Source organism: Mytilus californianus, unplaced genomic scaffold (genome assembly GCF_021869535.1).
Source record: "Mytilus californianus isolate M0D057914Y unplaced genomic scaffold, xbMytCali1.0.p SCAF_10, whole genome shotgun sequence".
NCBI classification, from domain to species: domain Eukaryota; kingdom Metazoa; phylum Mollusca; class Bivalvia; order Mytilida; family Mytilidae; genus Mytilus; species Mytilus californianus.
Window position 1 is genome coordinate 13,902,745 of NW_026262582.1, and position 19,639 is coordinate 13,922,383.

Sequence of the window (19,639 nt, forward strand, 5' to 3'; positions counted from 1 at the left end):
GAATTCTCAGATTTCATTAAATGTGATATTTTTATTATTGAAAAAAAGTATTTACAGCAGAGATATGTATATATATATATATATAGGTCATGTATATATGTAACACTCCCAAATGTGTCCATCCCCCTAAATGTGTCCGATACCCTCAAACGTGTCTATTTACCCCATATGTGTCCCTAAAATCCCAAATCGCCCTAACGTGTCTAATTTCGCATCCCTCAAAGTTTCAAATGTTTCCGATAATTGTTATTTGCCAAAACGTGTCCAGTTTAAAACACCAGAACATCTCAACATAAACGTTTAGCGCTAATATGTCCTCAGTAACGTCAATAACGTTTCGGGCAATTCAATGCATGATGGGGGACACAATTGAAGACGTCGGGTTTCGATTAGATTCTAAAAAAAGATAATGGTCATTTATGAGCATTAGTTTGTTCAACGCCAGTTGTTAATATTTAGCATAAATTGCAAGTTAATTTGCAACACATAAATCAACTTTTGACCATTGATTGGTAAATGTCCAGTGGCAAATATGTCATGCACTTAAAAATTGCAATTAGTTAGAATTGTACAGTAAAATTTATCATTAACTAAGTGAATTCTTTTCAACTAATATACTCTGGTGATGCGAGATTGGGCCTTTATTTTTTGCAGAACATTGGGATTAGGCCTGCATTTTTACAGTAATTCAGGATTTACATTAATCGGGACTCGGGAATAAAATATAAGTTCTGCGGGGTCCGGGAAAGAATGCCTTATTTTTTGGGGAATTCGTGATGATATCCCTTCATACACCCTCACACGAAATGCAGGTTTGGGAAATTTTGACTGCCACTGAAAAATGAGGGTATATTGGATAGTGACAGAAATGTTGCCTTCCAACATGCCAACAATGGACACCACAAGTGTTGTTGCAAGGGTTCTTAACTTGCAGAGAGAGGGGCACTCTCCCTACAGGAGGTATCTAATTTAATTTCCACATTCTGACCAGACATGGCTACGTACTTTTACATCCCGCACAGCCAAATGGACGCCCTACTTTGGCAAGGGTTTTACAGCCAGTTTGAAAAAGACTTAAACTACGCTCAAACCGGTGGAAGTGCCAGTCTTAAACTTGCAGTGCGGTGAGAGTTGTTTTTTTTTTTGTTTTTTGTTTTGGCTCCGTGTTGTTGACCTCACTGTGACTTTGAGATGAAGAATAGCAATAAAAGCACTGTTCCTTTTGCTGTTTGTGGTTTTTACTGTGCATAAACTGATTATATGTGTCATGGATGGATACCCCCTATCCTTTCTTTTCTATTTTAAAGTGACCATATTTCTATTCCTTTATAGTCAACCTTGGGGGTGGGACAATAGATGAAAGAGAAAGAGTACCTATACGTCAATGAAAGAGCACATTTGGGGGATTGGACACATTTGGGCGATTGGACACATTTGGGCGTTTTGTTTAAAATGAAACGATTTGGCGTTTTGTTAAAAATGAAACGATTTGGCGTTCATAAAAAGGACACGCTTTGGCGCCCTTTGACAACTAGACATGTTTTTGCAGTTCAGTGATGTCATATGGACACGTTTTAGGGAATCAGACACGTTTGTCAAGATGGACACGTTTCTGAGTGTTACATATATATAGAAGTCTATAAAAAAGGACCAACCAACAAGTTTAATATGTACCGGATCGTCTAGAAGCGCAGAAAAAAGGAAAAAATTATAAAAGTCTTTAATATTTGCGCAACGGCACTTTATATATATATAAATTGGTCAAAACCTTTTCTCAAAATTAAAAGTGAGATTTATTGGAGAAAGATCAGTTTTTACTGCAGGAATTTGATAAAAAGTTAAATTTCACATGTCACTCTAATACTTTAATGTGTGATATAAAGCTAACAACTTTAGGATTGACCTATACATCGTTCTTTTTTTGGCTTTTACTTTTTGATAAAGGTTATACATGAATAATGTTGTTGTTCAGTAGTTGCATCAGGTATTTTTAGTACAAAACAGCTCATGATTACCCCAAGAATAGATTACCTCAGATTTATTTGGCAAATCCTCTTCAATGCAATACAACTACTGTATTTGGCCTTTTTAACTTTTTTGATTCAGCCTCACTGATGAGTCTTTTGTAGACAAAAAGCACGTCTGGTGTACAAAATTTTGATCCTGGTATCTATGATGAGTTTATTTAATACAGGTAAATTAAAGGGGAATATCTTGATTTTTTAATTGGAAAATTTCTTTCTTCTTTAGATTGATTTGTTAGCCTTGTTTTGAATTTTCATAGCTTTGGAATTTTAAGAATGGCTGAAGCTAGTGGGAAAAATAGTGCTTAATTAAGGATACATGATATAGATTTAAGAATTTAAATTCAACAAAAAAACAATTGTTTTTTGCCATGACTAATTGAAGTGTTTTATTTGAAGAAAAAAAAACATTTGACCTTGTTTGTCCCATTTGTTCATTGTTTTTGGAGTATTATCTATTGAAATCTATCTAAAATTTTAACACATAAAAGTGACCTTTATCTCAAAATATCTTTTTGAACTTTTGTTAAATGTTAACTTGTAACTGACATTATTGTATGAAACATTAATATATGTACATATAAGTGAAACAGAGTTACCATATATTACAGCTTAATATGTGATGCTTTTGAAACATTTGTAAAATGTGAACCTTGAAGAGTGCATGGGAAAATGAATGTTCAGGTTTACTCCCCTAACATATGAAAATTTAAGGCCTCTGAGGCAGGCAGGGAAAAATTTTAATTTGATTTGATTTTTTTGTGTTTCACTCTTAAGAGAATCTTGTTGTTAACCTGAAGTTTCAGAATAAAGTATATATTGAAATGCATTTTGACAATGGGCATGATTTTTTTTATCATTATTCCATTTTATGGTAAAGCAATACAATAACTTAAACAACAAAAAAACATAAATTTCAGAACTAAATCTCATGAGAATTTTATATAATTCATTCATAAACTTGTAAACTCAAAGTCAATTTTATGAATGAAAAACAACTTGATAATACTTGATGTGGTTTTAAGTTTTAACGTTTATTAACACTTTGCACCTTGTTTATTCTTGTGAATAAATTTGTAAAGTAGGGCTGAGATGATTAAACTGTTTCAAACCATTTACCATGCAAAACGCAGTTGACTAAATTATACATTTGGGATATTTGATCTTTAATTAAAGCATACTTAAAATGACTGATTTAGGTATGCAATAAGCAGAAATCGTTGTTGTATTTTATGTTCACATGCTTGAGAAAAAACTAGTAAAAGGCATTTAGATCCAGCAATATTTTAGATTGCTGTTTTTTTCCGCTTGTAATTTTCACTTCAAATACTGATGGTTATCTATAAGCTTTAAACCTTCAATTGAGAGTGGATCCCAGCTTTCTTTCTTCTTGAGATTGTTTAGCTTTGTTTTGAACTTTCATAGCTTTGGAATTTAAAGAATGGATGCAGCTTAAGTGGGAAAGAGTGTGTGATCAAGGATATAGTTTAAATTCATCTAAAAAAGTAAAGAATAATTATAAATGGATTTATTTTAGCATTAATAATCCTTACTATCTGGTGTTACTTATATTATCAGATTTTTCTAAAAAAAAAATATATAAGAGGAGATCCAAATTTGACATTTTAGAATTATTTATGTTCATATTATATTCAACAAATAAAAGTTTTATTACAAAAATCTGCAAACAAAGTTTTTTTGTAAAAATATTCCTAGAGAGTCGAAATCTTGCTTTGAATTTGGACCTAATGTTAAATTTCTGGTATTTTCTAATTAACAAATTGAGCGCAATTCAGAAAGAAAAGCAATATATTATCTAAATATCGAAAGAATTTAATGAAAATAAAGAACATATGATGTTTATATTGTTCTGAAACCAAAAGATGAATTAAAAGCCAGAATATTGGCCTTCATGATGGCCAAAATAATGTCTAAAGTTACTTTGCTAGAAGAAGTTGCAAACCTTAGTACATTTGTACTTAAATACATATACTTTTTGCATATATGCATAAGGAGGACCTTGTGATAAATTGGGGGGGAGGAAAGGAAGGTTTTTCTCCAGTTGATCATTTTTTTTTGTGTGAACATTTCTTTTCATATTTGTGCACATTTGATTCCTGCATTTTGTATTTTTGAATATTCATTCTGATCCTGTTTTGTGCAAAGTTATTTATTTTTTGTTCTTACCAGGCCAAGTTATTCATTCTTACACCCTCCTTTTCAAATCTAATGGCTGTCCGTTATGTGTTATTACCATAAACAGTTAAAAAAAACATTTCCTTAATTGGCTTTGATTAATGCCCATTAATAATCAGCTGTGAATTTGATGTATGTTACACCTATATTATAATAGGGTCCAATTAAACCAAGGACAGATCAAGTGCATACATGTACATGTATTTAGTATACTTGTTAATCAAAATATCAATATTTATAAGAATGTGTGAATGGATTTTAAAGGATTTTAAAAGGAATTGTGTTGAATGATGGATGTATGTATAAGAAAGGTAAACTATTATTCATTTTTAAAGGCCGTTTTTTTTTGTAAGATCAAAGAATTTGTTGTAGCTTGCAGAAATGTTTGATTTACGTTTAAATAAAGTGGTAACTCTGTAGTTGTAAGTTATAACTTTAGACTTTTTCACAATGTGTGAATAGATTTTTATAATGTCAAATCTTGTAGGCATGATAGATAAAAGTGGACAACCTCCATTGTTTTCTAAAAATCAACAAACAATAGAGAAAAATTAACATGAGCTGTGTTACATATTTGTTTTTCGTTCATTTTTTTGTACATAAATTAGGCTGTTAGTTTTCTCGTTTGAATTGTTTTTCAATTTGTCATTTCGAGGCCTTTTATAGCTGACTATGCAGTATGAGTTTTGCTCACTATTGAAGGCCGTACAGTGACCTATAATTGTTAACTTCTATGTCATTTGGTCTCTGGTGGAGAGTTGTCTCATTGGTAATCATACCACATCTTATTATTTATATGATACACATTGACCATATCATATCTCAGACACATTATATTACAGACTTTTTTTTAGATTTAAAATTCTAACTATATGTTTAAAGACCCAAATATTTTTACAAAGGTGCTATAATTTCAGTAATCTTCGGCTTGAAACAGTTTTATAAGTCCAAAGACATTATTTTGTGTTTACAGCTGTATAAACAAAAACAATTTTTAGGAAATTTCAGTACATGCGACCCTGAAGTACATGGTCATACTTATCTCTGAGTGATGTGTCAAATTCTTAGGAGTGCTAATAGACTTGGTTATCTGACCGACACCGTGACTCTTGTCCCATCTTTGGTAAAACATGAGTTTTGTCTGAGACCACATTTTTTACCCAAGGCATATATTAAAGATATCCTGGTCTTGCACGTAGTTTCTATATATATAATGATAAAGTTTCTTGATTTCTTATGACTCAATACATAAAAAGATATCCGACAGGTCAGCCACCTGATGAGCTTCTGAAAGTTTATCCGACAGGTCAGCCACCTGATATCAGCTTCTGAAAGTTATTGGTCTTTGTTTGATTTTTCTACACATTTTTCATTAATCAGATATATTACAAATTTGTTTGAAAATTGTTTATGAAAAATTCTTAGAAAAAACAAAAAACAGAAAGAGTTTTCCTATAGCGTTGTGGTGTAGACCAAAATTATCCCTTCTTCCATTATGCTTTGTTTGGGAGCAGTACTACAATTTCTTATGATCTAACTGAAATGATAAATAAAAGAAATGTCTGACTCTGACTTAAATTATGTCAACAACTCTTCGTTATTAAATAACATATTTCCATAACAGATTATTAATTTGAAGTGGGATTTTGGTATAAAAGCTTCTCAAGTCACTTAAGGATGTTCGCTCCTCTTGTTTTTTAATTTTTGTCAGATATTCGGAATCCTCTGGTCTTATCCATGTAATGCTTATAAATATTTTGCCCGCTAACCCCTACTTTTCTTTTCATAATTTTATTACATATAGTTTTAAAAGCCATATTTGAAAATCTTATAAAATCCTTGTTATTTTTTCATAGTTTTTTAAAGAAAAAAGGTGCCAATGTTAAATGTATGAAAAATCTAGAGAGAATCACTTCCTGCCAAATTTTCAATGGCTTATATCTTAAAAACTAGCACACAGACCCTTCATTTTTTTCTGCTTTTTTAGTTCCTTTATTCAAATACTTTCAATTTATAACAGTTTTTTTAAAATTGTTATTTTGAAACAGAGTAGCGAACATCCTTTATAAATTATATAACTTTTTTTTTCATGTAATAATTTTGTAACAAACAATCTGTTCTCCTTATAATAAATATATTGCAAGTTCAATTATTACAGGTAAAATTCCTTTGAAGTTTAAACAAGGTTTCAGGTGTAAACTAATTTGACCTGAAAATTTATGTTCTAATTAAAAGTTATAATAAACCATGTCAAATAAAAAATACAGGTATTTTGTAAAATGGTGACTGCATTAATATAACTGGAATACTGGTAATTACTTGTTAATTGTTTACTTTAAATGTCACTGGTTCAGTGGAAGATATTTCATGCATATTCAAATAAAAACTAATAAAATTAAATATTTCTATATAAAAAAGAAGATGTGGTATGATTGCCAATGAGACAACTCTCCACAAGAGACCAAATGACACAGAAATTAACAACTAAATTAGGTCACTGTACGGCCTTCAACAATGAGCAAAGCCCATACCACACATGTTAAATTTTACATGCTAGGCTTTTAAATGATTAGGTTTGAGTGTTTCTGATGAAATCTAGACAAAGGGATGCACTAATTTAGTTACTCTTAAAATTTCAAATATACAATTTTGAATACTAAAGGGAAATAAATATCATTCATTATTTAGGAAAATTGTGATTAGTTAGAGCACAGTGGAAAAAAGGAGATATGTGTCTTGACCTTTGTACTGGTTAACAGGGATACAAAATTTATTAAATTCAGAGATCAACTTTTGAAGCTGACTTCAAAGTTAGGTTAAAATTGAATCCAATTTCCTTAATTATTGTGAATAAATTTGAATCTTTAATGTCAATTCCCACGTCTATAGCACATAATATTGAAAAGATATAGAAAAAGAACTAGGTGAATTAGAAATTTTAGATTAGAATAGAGTTCTGTAATTTTCTTGTGTATTGAAAATGATCATGAACACTTTGTACAAACATATTGCATGTGTTTTACCTGTGCGTCTGCTCCCATGATTTTTAGAGGTTCCTATGGCTAAAAACGTATTATTTTGAGCTGAAATAATTAAACAAACTTTTCATATCTTCATTTAGAATTTATATAAAATGATAAAATCCAGCAGAGAGCCTCTTAGTTCAGCTGTAGATTCCAAAATTTCCAGTGATTGCCCCAGAAGAGAGTTGTATGTTGTTTGTACCTTCATATACATCATATAAACATGATACAGTAGAACCTGTTAAAGTCAAGGTCACCTCTTATTACGTCTTATGATGTCACCCTCTTCTTGTACCATTGTGGGCTAATACCTATGGTTTTTGAACCTCATTTTAAAGGCCTTTATTATGCTTGACCAGCCTATGATACCTACAAGTAATAATGTCCCCATAGGTATTAGTATTGCCTGTTGCCGATCTTTCCTCGATACCTACAAGTAATAATGTCCCCCTTAGGTATTGGTTACTTTTATTGCCTGTTGCCGATCATTCCTTGATACCTACAAGTAATAATGTCCCCTTAGGTATTAGTATTGCCTGTTGCCGATCTTTCCTCGATACCTACAAGTAATTATGTCCCCTTAGGTATTGGTATGCCTGTTGCCGATCTTTCCTCGATACCTACAAGTAATAATGTCCCCTTAGGTATTAGTATTCCTTGTTGCCGATCTTTCCTCGATACCTACAAGTAATAATGTCCCCCTTAGGTATTGGTTACTTTTATTGCCTGTTGCTGATCTTTCCTTGATACCTACAAGTAATAATGTCCCCTTAGGTATTGGTATTACCTGTTGCTGTCCTCTTAAGTCTAGTTATTTGCATTAGTGGTAGGTCGACCCCATTTGTCAGATTTATATTTTTTCATCTTTATTTATGCCCACAGTGACTGTAGGCGACTGAGGCACTAAGTCTTACCCTTGACTGTCCTTCCTTCATTCCATCTTTTTGTCTTTCAGTCCTTCTGTCTGTCTCATTTTTGTTTCCGCACTCCAACTTAAGTTTGCCTCATGCAAATTTGATGAAACTCATACACAATGCTAAGGATCACAACACACAGAAAGAGTGTGAATTTCGGCAGTGAGTCATTTACCGTTCTAGAGTTATGCCCTTTTTAACTTTGAAAATTGCAAAGCTTGATCGGGGGCATTCGTGTCCTCAGACACATTCTTCTTTTATTTTTATTAAATTTAAGGCTTTAAGTGTTGAACACATTAATATTATTTTTCTTTATGTATGGTATGACTTCTACTATAACAAGTTCCATAAAAGAGACTTTTTAAAATAGATTTTTTTTAATATACTTATATTCTTTAATGCATGATAGTATTGGGATTATAATGTCTCAATATTAACAATTCTTGACTTTTTTAAAGTTCTTAATATAACAAGTTCCACAATAGAGACTTTTTGAAATAGAAGTTGATAATAATAGTTATGTAAATTATATAATTTGTGTCAACACCTAGTGTGGTATTTATGACACACACACTATCATCTTCACATCAGGGTGTTTAAGATAGAAAATTGGTTGACATGTATACAAAACCCAAGGTAACAACTTTAAAAAAGGTGAATTGTACTGTTATGGAACTTACCCGGTAAATTTGGTGTTAAATATATTATTTTGATGTCATTTAAGATAGGATTTACCAAGGCCAGGTTATTTATCCCATATTAATTTGATACTATTTGTCAGATTGATGTTGTGTCTAATAGGCATACTCCTTAAACCCTTACTTATTGACAAGGAGTCCATGTACTGTGTTTTTATTCATTATATGGACTGTCATTTTGATTGATTTACAAGGCTAGATGATATGTCTTCTTTTGATACAAAATATCCAGCTTCAGATTTCTTTCGTTTTAAAAGTTTGGCAGTTCCTCGATGCACAGATGCAGGATTATAGGTTTCAAATACCAAGAATTTTTACATGTTTTCTTATGTCAGGAGCTTCATCTGTAGCTGAAATTTTCTGAGAGACCTCAGTTTCCACCTATGTTGGTCCTTGATATTGCTCCAATCATCATCTTATGTTTGTTGGGACCATCAAAAGTTGATATTTGTTGCTTGCATAATTAGTCACTCTGCTTTATCTGTTTTATCTGTTCTGAAATTGTTTTATTAATAATCAGTTGTATATAAATTTTTGTTGCTGACTAATAACTCCATACAAATAAAATTATAACCAAAAAAATTCAGCACAAAAAGAGACATCTGTTTCTGTTAAAAAAAAAAAAAAACAATAAAAAAATGGATAAAATAATTGTAGTTCCTTGTAATGGCCTTGATCGTAAATCGAATAGTTATAGTCATATTTGTTATTCTCTATAAAAGTATTTGTGCTACAGTGAGATGATATTCATCAGTGAATAATGTTTGAATATATTTAGAATTTACTATTCCTGGATAAGTCTAAAGTCCAGATTAAAATTAAGAGCAATTTGAAAATTATCACAACTTAAGATTGAAATAAGGGAAGTATTTCATAACAGATATTTACTTGGCCATGAACTTTAAGTTCGGTACATTCTTTGTTTATATTTTGGTTTTTATTTTTAACTTCTGATTAATATCTTCCATTTATTATTAACTGGTGTACAAAAGGAAGGTATATTGACAATCCTGATAGATCCTGATAGTATCGTTCCCCTGATTGGTACAAATCACGATGACACTTGTCACAAAGGTAATCAAACACACCTATGTCTGTCTCTTAAACTGGGTGGTCAGTATGGTGTAAGGGAATTTTGATATTTCTGTTATTTTTAAAAAGCTTTCGAGACATTAAAATTACCTTGACAAGCAAGATCTGTTTGTTCACGACTTCAGTTGATTTTTTGGGGATAGGGATAATGAAGACTCATCCCTGAGGCATGCTCAGAATGTGGCAGTAGACACTTTCTATATAGCCAAACTAAAATATTGATTATAAAAAGTGAAAATTTACTATAATTTTAAGGAAAAAAAATGAAATGTGGGGATATATATGAGTGAGACAGCAACTCAACCACAAAAAAAACCCAAAGACATCTACATATAGTAATAGTAGACAGTCTTCAAAAGTAGCAATTTTTTTTAGTTTGAACATTGTGCTTTCAGCCAAAATAATGTATCCATGCTTTGAATACTTTTAAAGGATTTCACTACAATTTTTTCCAAATAGTTGAAATGATTGTTCAGTGTCATGTTACTCTACTTTTCACCATTGAAACATGGAGTATGATTAGTTGAGTGATTTGACATAATTATCCAATTATCTAATTTTTATGTGAGCCTCAAATCAGATAAACAAGTGTATAATTTGTATTAAATGAAGCGATACTGTAAGTGCACAGTCTAACTGTAACCTGTTCATCCGAATAATTGACGAGCAAACATATATACAAAATCCCGACATCATGACATCGCTCATAGACAAAAAGATGAATTTATGAACTCGTCTTGTGTCAGAACGTTATGAAAGGTGGAACTCATATCTGTTGGTATCAGCAAAATGATCAAATTCTTCAATAATCAAAGTGTCAGGACTTTAAAGCAATGACATACTTGTATTATTAAAGATCCATCGATTGTTTAATATCTGTCTAGGGAGGAGCTGTGATAGATTTGAATTAAATTTGTCTTTACAGGGAGGTTATAGGTCATTAAGGACGATTTGGTAACTCCTAGCTGTTGAGGTTTATTACAATATTTTGGCCTAAATATTGTCAGCATTGTTAGATTGTGCTAAAAAGAATACGAAAATCTGGCTGGGAAAAAAGTTTAGAATGGCAAGATCTACCTACTGTCCAATTTGGCCATGTGAAATTGTGAGACAACTCCTTACAGGAGTTATTGCCTTTAAATATAAATTTTGTTTTTTTGGCAGTTATGTCTCTTGAAAAAAGTACAATGACTTGAAAAAAACTTTAAAGAAAGCTGAAAAGTATGGACCACTGAACTATATATATATATCAAAATCACACAAAAAAATCTATTTCTCACAAAAAAGTCTATTTCACACAAAAAAGTCTTATTTCACACAAAATACATTTAATCTACTTGATGACTAAATTCTGACAAGTAGTAATCAAGAGCTATATCTCCTCTTTACTTTGATCTACCATTATACTGTAGTTTTTTTACTCCTTAGATCAACTGAGAAGTGAGTAAGCCCACTTGACAAAATAAAGTTTCAATTCCTTCCGTTTCCATATATATAATAATTATGAATACAGTACACTAAAGGTGGTACAGTCAAACATCACTTTAGTTGGTGTGGAGTGATTCACTATGTGGAGTGATTCACTGTGTGGAGTGATTCACTGTGAATCAAGGTGATTTCTGGTGACAATTCTCTGATTTAAGACCCTGTTATTATATATTATTTGAGTATACAAATAGGTATTGTCCGTTAAGTGGATCATCATCAATCACCAGCAGTCAATGTCAAAAATCTATAACAAGAGTGGTGGCCTCAATGGTCGCGTGTTCTAAGTAGTTTAACTACAGTATCACTAGCCTGTCAAAGCTGAGTTTGTTAGTCTAAAATCTGTAAGTGGCAGGTGCATTCTATCTAATCTAAATTGAAATAAGGATTGTCTATTTTCTTGCTGAAGTTTGGCAGTTCTCTGAGCACTCTGAGCACTTCGGCTTCCTCCACCAAAAAAAAAAACTGACCCCATGAAATAGGCTATAGTGCTGAAAGTCAGGCGTTAAAGATCAATCAATCTAACAAGAGTGATTTTTGACTGAACCACCTTGTGTGTACTGTATGTGGTTGATGATGCAATATTAGGCTGTATTATCAACTGAAATCTTTTATTCTTGATGATGCTTCTTGACTAAATATTATGAAGGTATGTATTTATGTGTATACCGTTACTGTATATAATATATGTGTGTATACTGTAAGTGTATTTCCTGTAGGTGATAGAGAATTCAACACCTTTGGATTAGTCTGTGTACATGTATAAATTGTATACCGGGGTATATTGTTTGATGATAACTATGTGTAACTTCAAACATTTCTGCTATTGATTTTTAGCACACCTGGCCTAAAATGCCAAATTGATACTTTTTTACTGTTCATTTGTGTTTTGGGCAAAAACTAAAGAAAATTTAGAGAAACTGTAAACAGAAAAAATTATCAGCAATACAAGATAAAAAAAAAAAGATTTTTGTTTTGAATTCTATTCTAGTCCACAATGTTGGAGAGAGTCCATTGTTGAAGATGCTCATAGACCTAGGTGAGCGACAAAGGCTCTTTAGAGCTTCTAGTTGTGAATTCTAAATGTAGAAAATTTGCCTTAACTTAGATATGTTGTTATATGTATACATTAACAAAGTTATAAAATTGTGGAAAAAAATTAAATCACAGTGAGTTTGGCTAGAAGGGCTAATGCGAAAAAAGTATCAGCAAGCAATTAGTTGGTTTTACTGAATTCTAGTTTGCAGATGCAAAGTTTACTGGAAATACCTCTGAAAGTGTATTTAAATAAAAAATTAAATCACTTGTATAGTTTGAATAATAAAGAAAAAAACATGTTTTATGGAAAATATCTTAAGAATATAGATTGTTTGTTATAATCACTATTCGTTGTTGTAAAGTTTACATAACATAGATAATATTGTTAACTTTTGTTATATATCCTGGTTAAGATTGTTAAGACAAGGAAATAATTTTTTGGAACCACAATAGAGTTATAGTTAACTAACATATCAATGTGGAAAATATATCCAGGAAACAACATAACATATTTAACATAAATCACAATTAATTTTTCTAATTACTATATTTGTAAACCAATTTTACAATCCAGGACATTATGTTTTGCTTTTACTTGAAAATACAGTGTAAATGATTCTTGGTAAATTTGTCTGTATAATTGTGTAACCCTTCCTTATTACATGAATGCACCTCTGTTTATTTGCGGATTCTTAAGTTTTGGTTGACTAATTGTTTGTGTTTCATCTTTTCTGTTGGCAATGGTCTTTTTTTATTTTTCTCCAAAATTATGACATTGCACACCTAGGCATGTTGTCAGTTCTCCCCCCCCCCTCCCCCCCCCCCTTTTTCTTAAACCAACACAAAGCATTCAGAAGTAAACTGTGAATTTTCTACAAAACGCAGCATAATTGAAATCCTCAAAACTGATTAGTACAAACTGAAAAGTAATTAATTCAAACAATTTAACCTTATAAATCAGAATTGCTGCTGTTTTACACGCAAATCTTACATATTGACAATTATGCTGACTCAGTCATAATTGCATTTCTTTTAATGTTATATCAGTCCTTTAGTTTTCTCTGTTGCATTTTTTACATTTTGTTATCTGGAGCCTTTTATAGCTAACTTTAAAGTATTGATAATTGTTGATATAGGTACAGTGACTTGTAATTGTTTACATCTTGTCCTTATGTTATTTTGGTGGATCTAGTTGTGTCATTGGCAATAAATACCACATCTCCTTATTTAATAAGAGTAAATATGACTTTAATGTGAAAAGGAACAAAGTCAAATTAGTTGATATGTTAATTATCAATTCTTTTTAGTCACATGTGTAAATAAGTTAATGTTTTGGTATTCAGGTAGATTATTTTCTCATCATTAGTCATATAGGACGAATCCATCTCCTCTTTTTACATTTTTGATTTGACATATTAAGTCTTGATTGATCTTAATTTAGAGACCTAGGGAAGAATCTTAAATTCTAAGTTATAAGGTAAAAAAAATGGTATATTAAAATGACAACCTTTTCATCTTCAAATGGAATTTCATAGCTGTAATTAGAAGGTGTCAAAAATATAACTACTTTGGGACAAAGACATGATGTAGTTCACGACCTCGGATGACCCAAACCTTGGATAAAGCCAATATTATGACGAGTTTTTTTGACTTTGACTTATAAAGGTTTGACTGTAGTTGTTGTTGATTTTATTGACTTATGAAGGTTTAACTGTACACTTATTGACTTGCTCTCAGTGTTGTTGTTAATTTCATTAATTCATAAAGAATGAGTTTCTTTTGTTGAGAAAAAACTAAGTTTTCTTGTCTGCAAACAGGATTGTAACTGTGTAACTTCGGGTTCATTTCCGTCAGAAAAAGTTTGAAGATATGCAATTGTGCATGGTTTAGAAAGAAGTTTCGTGAATATTCCTCTACGATTTGCCGATATACTCTTATATCCAATATTCGTTAACACAATAAATTTTATATTAAAAATATAGGAAAGGGTTTGGTGTTTTGAAATGTTATTACAATAGTCGCTATATGCGGTTAGCCGATATCTGATAAGGTATAGTCTACTGCAATTAAAGAATATTTTATTAATTTGATTAAAAGTTACATTTTTAGGTAGATCAAAATGTAGAATAGAGCTCATATCGCTGTTTCAACTTTGACGTCTTTGTGCGTAGCAACCTAAATGACCTGTACTTTGATAGCTAAGTTAAAATCTCTGAAAATAAATCGAAGTATCATAATTACATCATCTAATGTTCAGCGTTGATTTTTATCGTTTCTTTTATAACATGATGTTAACACAAAAAATTAAGGTCAATGTTTCAATTAAACTGAAGGAATTCAAAATCACAGGAATAAATTAACTGATGATATTATCAAGGATATTTCTTTTCAGGGTTGATAAACCATTAACATTGTCTAACATTTATCGTGTATCTATTGAGTGTATCTTTTTACGTAACAAATGAGGGTTAATGTTACCAGTGAACATTCAGCTATTAAAGACTACAAAAAAATCACATTAAGTAGACTTGTGACTGATATAGCTTTTCACGGTCATTACGCTGTAAATGATATTGATCATCCATCTTGTAGCTCTTTACATAACAAATAGGAGTAGATGTAACATTGAGAAGAGAAAAAATATAAAGCCGATAGTACTAATTTATGTATCTTTTCTTAACAGCAAATTGGGTTTCATAATATGAAAACAGATACCATAAACCTTGTGATGCAGTGTTGACTCTCAATAAAAAAATTATGTATCTTTTTATTAACAGCAAATTGGGTTTCATGTTATGAAAACAGATACCATAAACCTTATGTGATGTAGGGTTGACTCTCAATAAAATTTAATTGTTGTTATATATAATACACTGTAATAAAAGTTTGTAAACATTTATCATTTTAATGTGATCTATATCTCATATTATTACCACTCTCAAATACAGATTTCAATAAACTTGACTTCAGACAATTTGCTTCTTTCATTTTTATCGCTTGATCATTTATAGATTACATCTGTTCAAGGCTATAGTTTGTGTGTTTATTAATTTTATTTTTTCACATCAAATAGTTTTCAATTTTCCAACAATGTTTGTGTAATTTTTGTTTGAATATTGAATTCACTATCAAATTAGAGTTACCTCCCCTTCAACATAAATTCATGATTTTATGTTTGGGGTGAAAAAAAATTAAATTAAACTAAAATTTTATTAATCATTTTGCACCTTTTTATTTTTGTGAGAAAGAAAATGGAAAATTGTTAATTTGAAATAAAACCAGTTTTTATCATCATCATTTGTAGATAACTAAAAGATTTATTGTAACATTGCCCCCAGAGAGTTATCAGAAATAACCTTTTTCAATATCAAGGTAATTTTCTACAAAGGAGAAAGCAATCATTGACTCACATTTCACTTGTGAATGACTTAACATTAATGAAAAATATAAATAACCTTTTTAAAGTAATTTTTCATTGAAAAGTTGGAGTGAAATAAAATGAAACAAATGGAAAATCAGCAATTTTAAATCTTTCAGATTAGATATGACTATAATTTATTTTTTTGAAATATGAATATATATCCTTCTTTTTCTTATCTTGTTATAAATATAATTATTTACATTGAATTGACTTGACAAGAAATTCTAAAGCATTTGAAAGAATGATTGCAATCTCTAATGGGGTGCAAAGATGAGGTTATCAATTTCTAATGACCCTTCAGAGGGGATGGATGTTTTTCCGGAGGAGTGCTAAAAATACTCATATCTATGGAAGTGAACTTGAAAATTCATATGCATTCGAATGCGTTTATTGTTTCATTTGAATACACAGTTGCAAAAAAGGATAGACCATTAACATTTAGATAAACATTAATCATGTACATGCATTGTATTAAGATTTTACTTCAAAATTCTAACCTCTTAGAACTGGATTTAACAACCGCTTTAATAAAATTGACGTTCCATTTTCAGACTGATGTATACACATCATATTATTATAATATTACAAATGTGTTATTATTTTCATTATGTTTTTATTTCAAAGTCGAGTATAGAAACCTAGATGGGAATTTACTAGGGGTAAATATTAAAAAAACAAGCATACAAGTTATTTCTTTTTTTCTCTCCATATGTGTTGATTCAAAAATTTAAAGGGGCCAAGGTTGCTCAGTGGTCTGAGTAGTTTAATTACTTTATCACTAGCCTGTCAACGCTGAGGTTGTGAGTTCAAATCCTCCACTTGGCAGGTGCATTTGACTCGCAAGGTCAATAGACTAGGATTGTGAGTTTTCCATCTGAAGGTCTATGGTTCTCTCAGGGCACTTCCAGCGTCCTATATCAATAAAAACTACCGGCACAAAATACTGTAAATTCAGAAATTAATGGGTGCATTCATTATTGCTTATCAGGCAAAAATGTGAAATCTAATGAATGTGATTGCAAAAATTTTATAAATGGAAAATCACTACTGAAATTATGAATGAAATTTTTTATGATTGCGATCCTAATTCTGTCACATTTTTCGCATTGATAAACACATCGCAATAATTTCTGACCTAGATGAGAATAGACTTTGGGGTTAATATCATAAACTAGCAAATGTGTCATTTATATATTGATTTTTCTGTTTTTAATTCAGAAATTCAAATCTGTAAAAAAATAGGTGTGAATATACTAGGGGTGTAAACATTCTTATATTTCAACAAGGTGTAAGCTAATGTTCCACATCAAGATTTTTCCATTCACAAGAGAACTTTAGACAGAGGACACTTTTAAATTTTATTGTTGTGGAGATATTAGTTTACAATGACAAGACACAATGCATAGAAGTAGAAGTAATTCACAAAGACAAATATAAGATTTATAGGTGACATCAATACACTATATAAATTTGATAATAATTGATATTGAAGGAAACTCCTTAACAGAATAATAGGTAACTACTATATGAATGCATATTGAAGATTATAAGATAATACATTTTGATAATAAGAAAGGGGGAAAGATTAGTGCACTGAACTGCAGGGTACATGTATATTAAATCAATTTAATTCCGATAAACTGGCTATTTTTGGACAAAATCTCTTTACCAGAAAAATAATAAGATATTTAAATTAAAAAAGTAAGAAGATGTGGTATGATTGGCAATAACACAACTGTATCCACCAGAGCCTAAAAGATGGGGAATGTATCCACTATAGATGACCATACATCCTTCAACAATGAACAAAAACCATACTGTTAAGTGAGAAAATGTGAAACTAGATGATTGGTTAGGTTGGTGATTGTCTGTTGTAAAAACATTCAGGCTGTGTCCAAGTTTGCCAGAGAAGATCAAGGACAAAAAATTAAGGAGTGGGCCAGATTCAACTTTGTTAACAAGACCTTAAACCAAATATTTATGTGAACTAAATAGCAATCTTATTTATAGGTCTGAGTTGACACATGAAATTTAATAGGAGCCATGTTTGTATAAATATTGATACATGCGTCTTGATGTGGACTGTATTTCAATCATTGCTTGGACATTATTTCCATCTAGACAGTATTTCCAATACTTCTTAGAAATGTGTCGCTTTCTAGACTGGATACATTTAAAATTCTTAGGCATGTGTCTCGATCTCGACTAGTATTTCCAACACTCTTTGGACCTGTGTTTCCATCTAGACTGGTATCTAGAATTAGTCTAAGATATACTACCACAGACAGCTATTTCCAACACTCTTTGGACCTGTTTTACCATCTAGACTGGTATCTAGAACATGTCTAAGACATTCTACCACAAACAGCTATTTCCAACACTCTTTGGACCTGTGTTTCCATCTAGACTGGTATCTAGAACATTTCTAAGACATACTACCACAGACAGCTATTTCCAATACTACAATAAATAATGTTTACCATTAACAGTTCAAATCAATTTAATTTTAATCAGGTAGATTTGAAGCTGACAAGGAAAATTTACGATCTGAAAACTGCTTGCACATTTCTGCATTTTATAAAGATAGACGATACTGGAGATGATGTCAAGTTTTTGTCAGTTGAATATGTGTTACGCCTCCTGTTTGATGTGATAAGGAAGATTTGTTAAATGAGTTATGTCCCTTTAATGATATAATATCATGTGCTAATGAATAATGTCCCCTTTTTTCTATATTATCAGATGTTCCATAAGTTATAGCCCCTACTTTATACAATATCAGATGTTCCATGAGTTATATAATATCAGATGTTCCGTGAGTTATGGCCCCTACCTTATATAATATCAGATGTTAAATGAGTTATGGCCCCTTTTTATATAATATCAGAAGTTAAATAAGCTAATTTTGTCAATTATTTATACAATATTAGATGTTGGATGAGCTGTCGCCCATTTTTACATTAATCAGATAATCGATGAGTTATTTCCCCTTTTTATTCTATGATAATATAAAAGCAAGTTTGTCATTGAGCCAATAAGATTGTTTTACCTGATATTAAAATGATATTAATAAAAGTTAAGTGATATAATGCATTGAACTGAATGACTACAAATATTTGTTCTGTTGTCTCTACAAACAATTACTTCATTAAGATTGGCACTTTAATACAAAGGAATCTACTTGTAGCAGTATAACATACTTATAATAAAAAAGTTCACTGAAGACAAAATACTGTTCTCAATGAAAGATGAAATAGTTATTATAACAAAGTTCAACAAAGACAAAATGCTGTACTGCAAGGATAAGAAGTAATTAAATGTATTCTTGAATCTGTATTTAACCCATGATCAGTGGCGGATCCAGAAATTTTCATGAGGGGGGGCACTGACTGCCTAAGAGGGGGCCCCGCTCCAGTCATGCTTCAGTGATTCCCTATATAATCAACAAATTTTTTCCCCCAAAAGGGGGGGCCCGGGCCCCCCGAAAGACCCTCTAAATCTGCCTCTGATGATGCCATTGAAAAACCAATTGAAAATCCTGCATTTAATATCATGCTTTATCATGAAATATGGTTAAATAGTAGAAAAAAACCTCCAAATTTGATTGAAAGCTATTACTATAGTTTACATTAGCCATAATGTGAAGGTGTAAATTGAAACACCTGATGGACTAAAACCCTGGTGTATCTTATACCTAAGCTTGACCCATTCATTTTTGAGACGTTTCCAATGTTGAGATTCTTTGTTT

The 19,639-nt window shown here is 31.1% G+C and overlaps 1 protein-coding gene across 1 annotated transcript in view; it reads left to right on the forward strand.

Annotated features, from left to right (window-relative positions):
* The window catches only part of LOC127717649 (uncharacterized), a 144,631-nt gene that overhangs the window by 25,652 nt on the left and 99,340 nt on the right, over positions 1 to 19,639 (forward strand). The gene's annotated exons all lie outside the window — the stretch shown is intronic.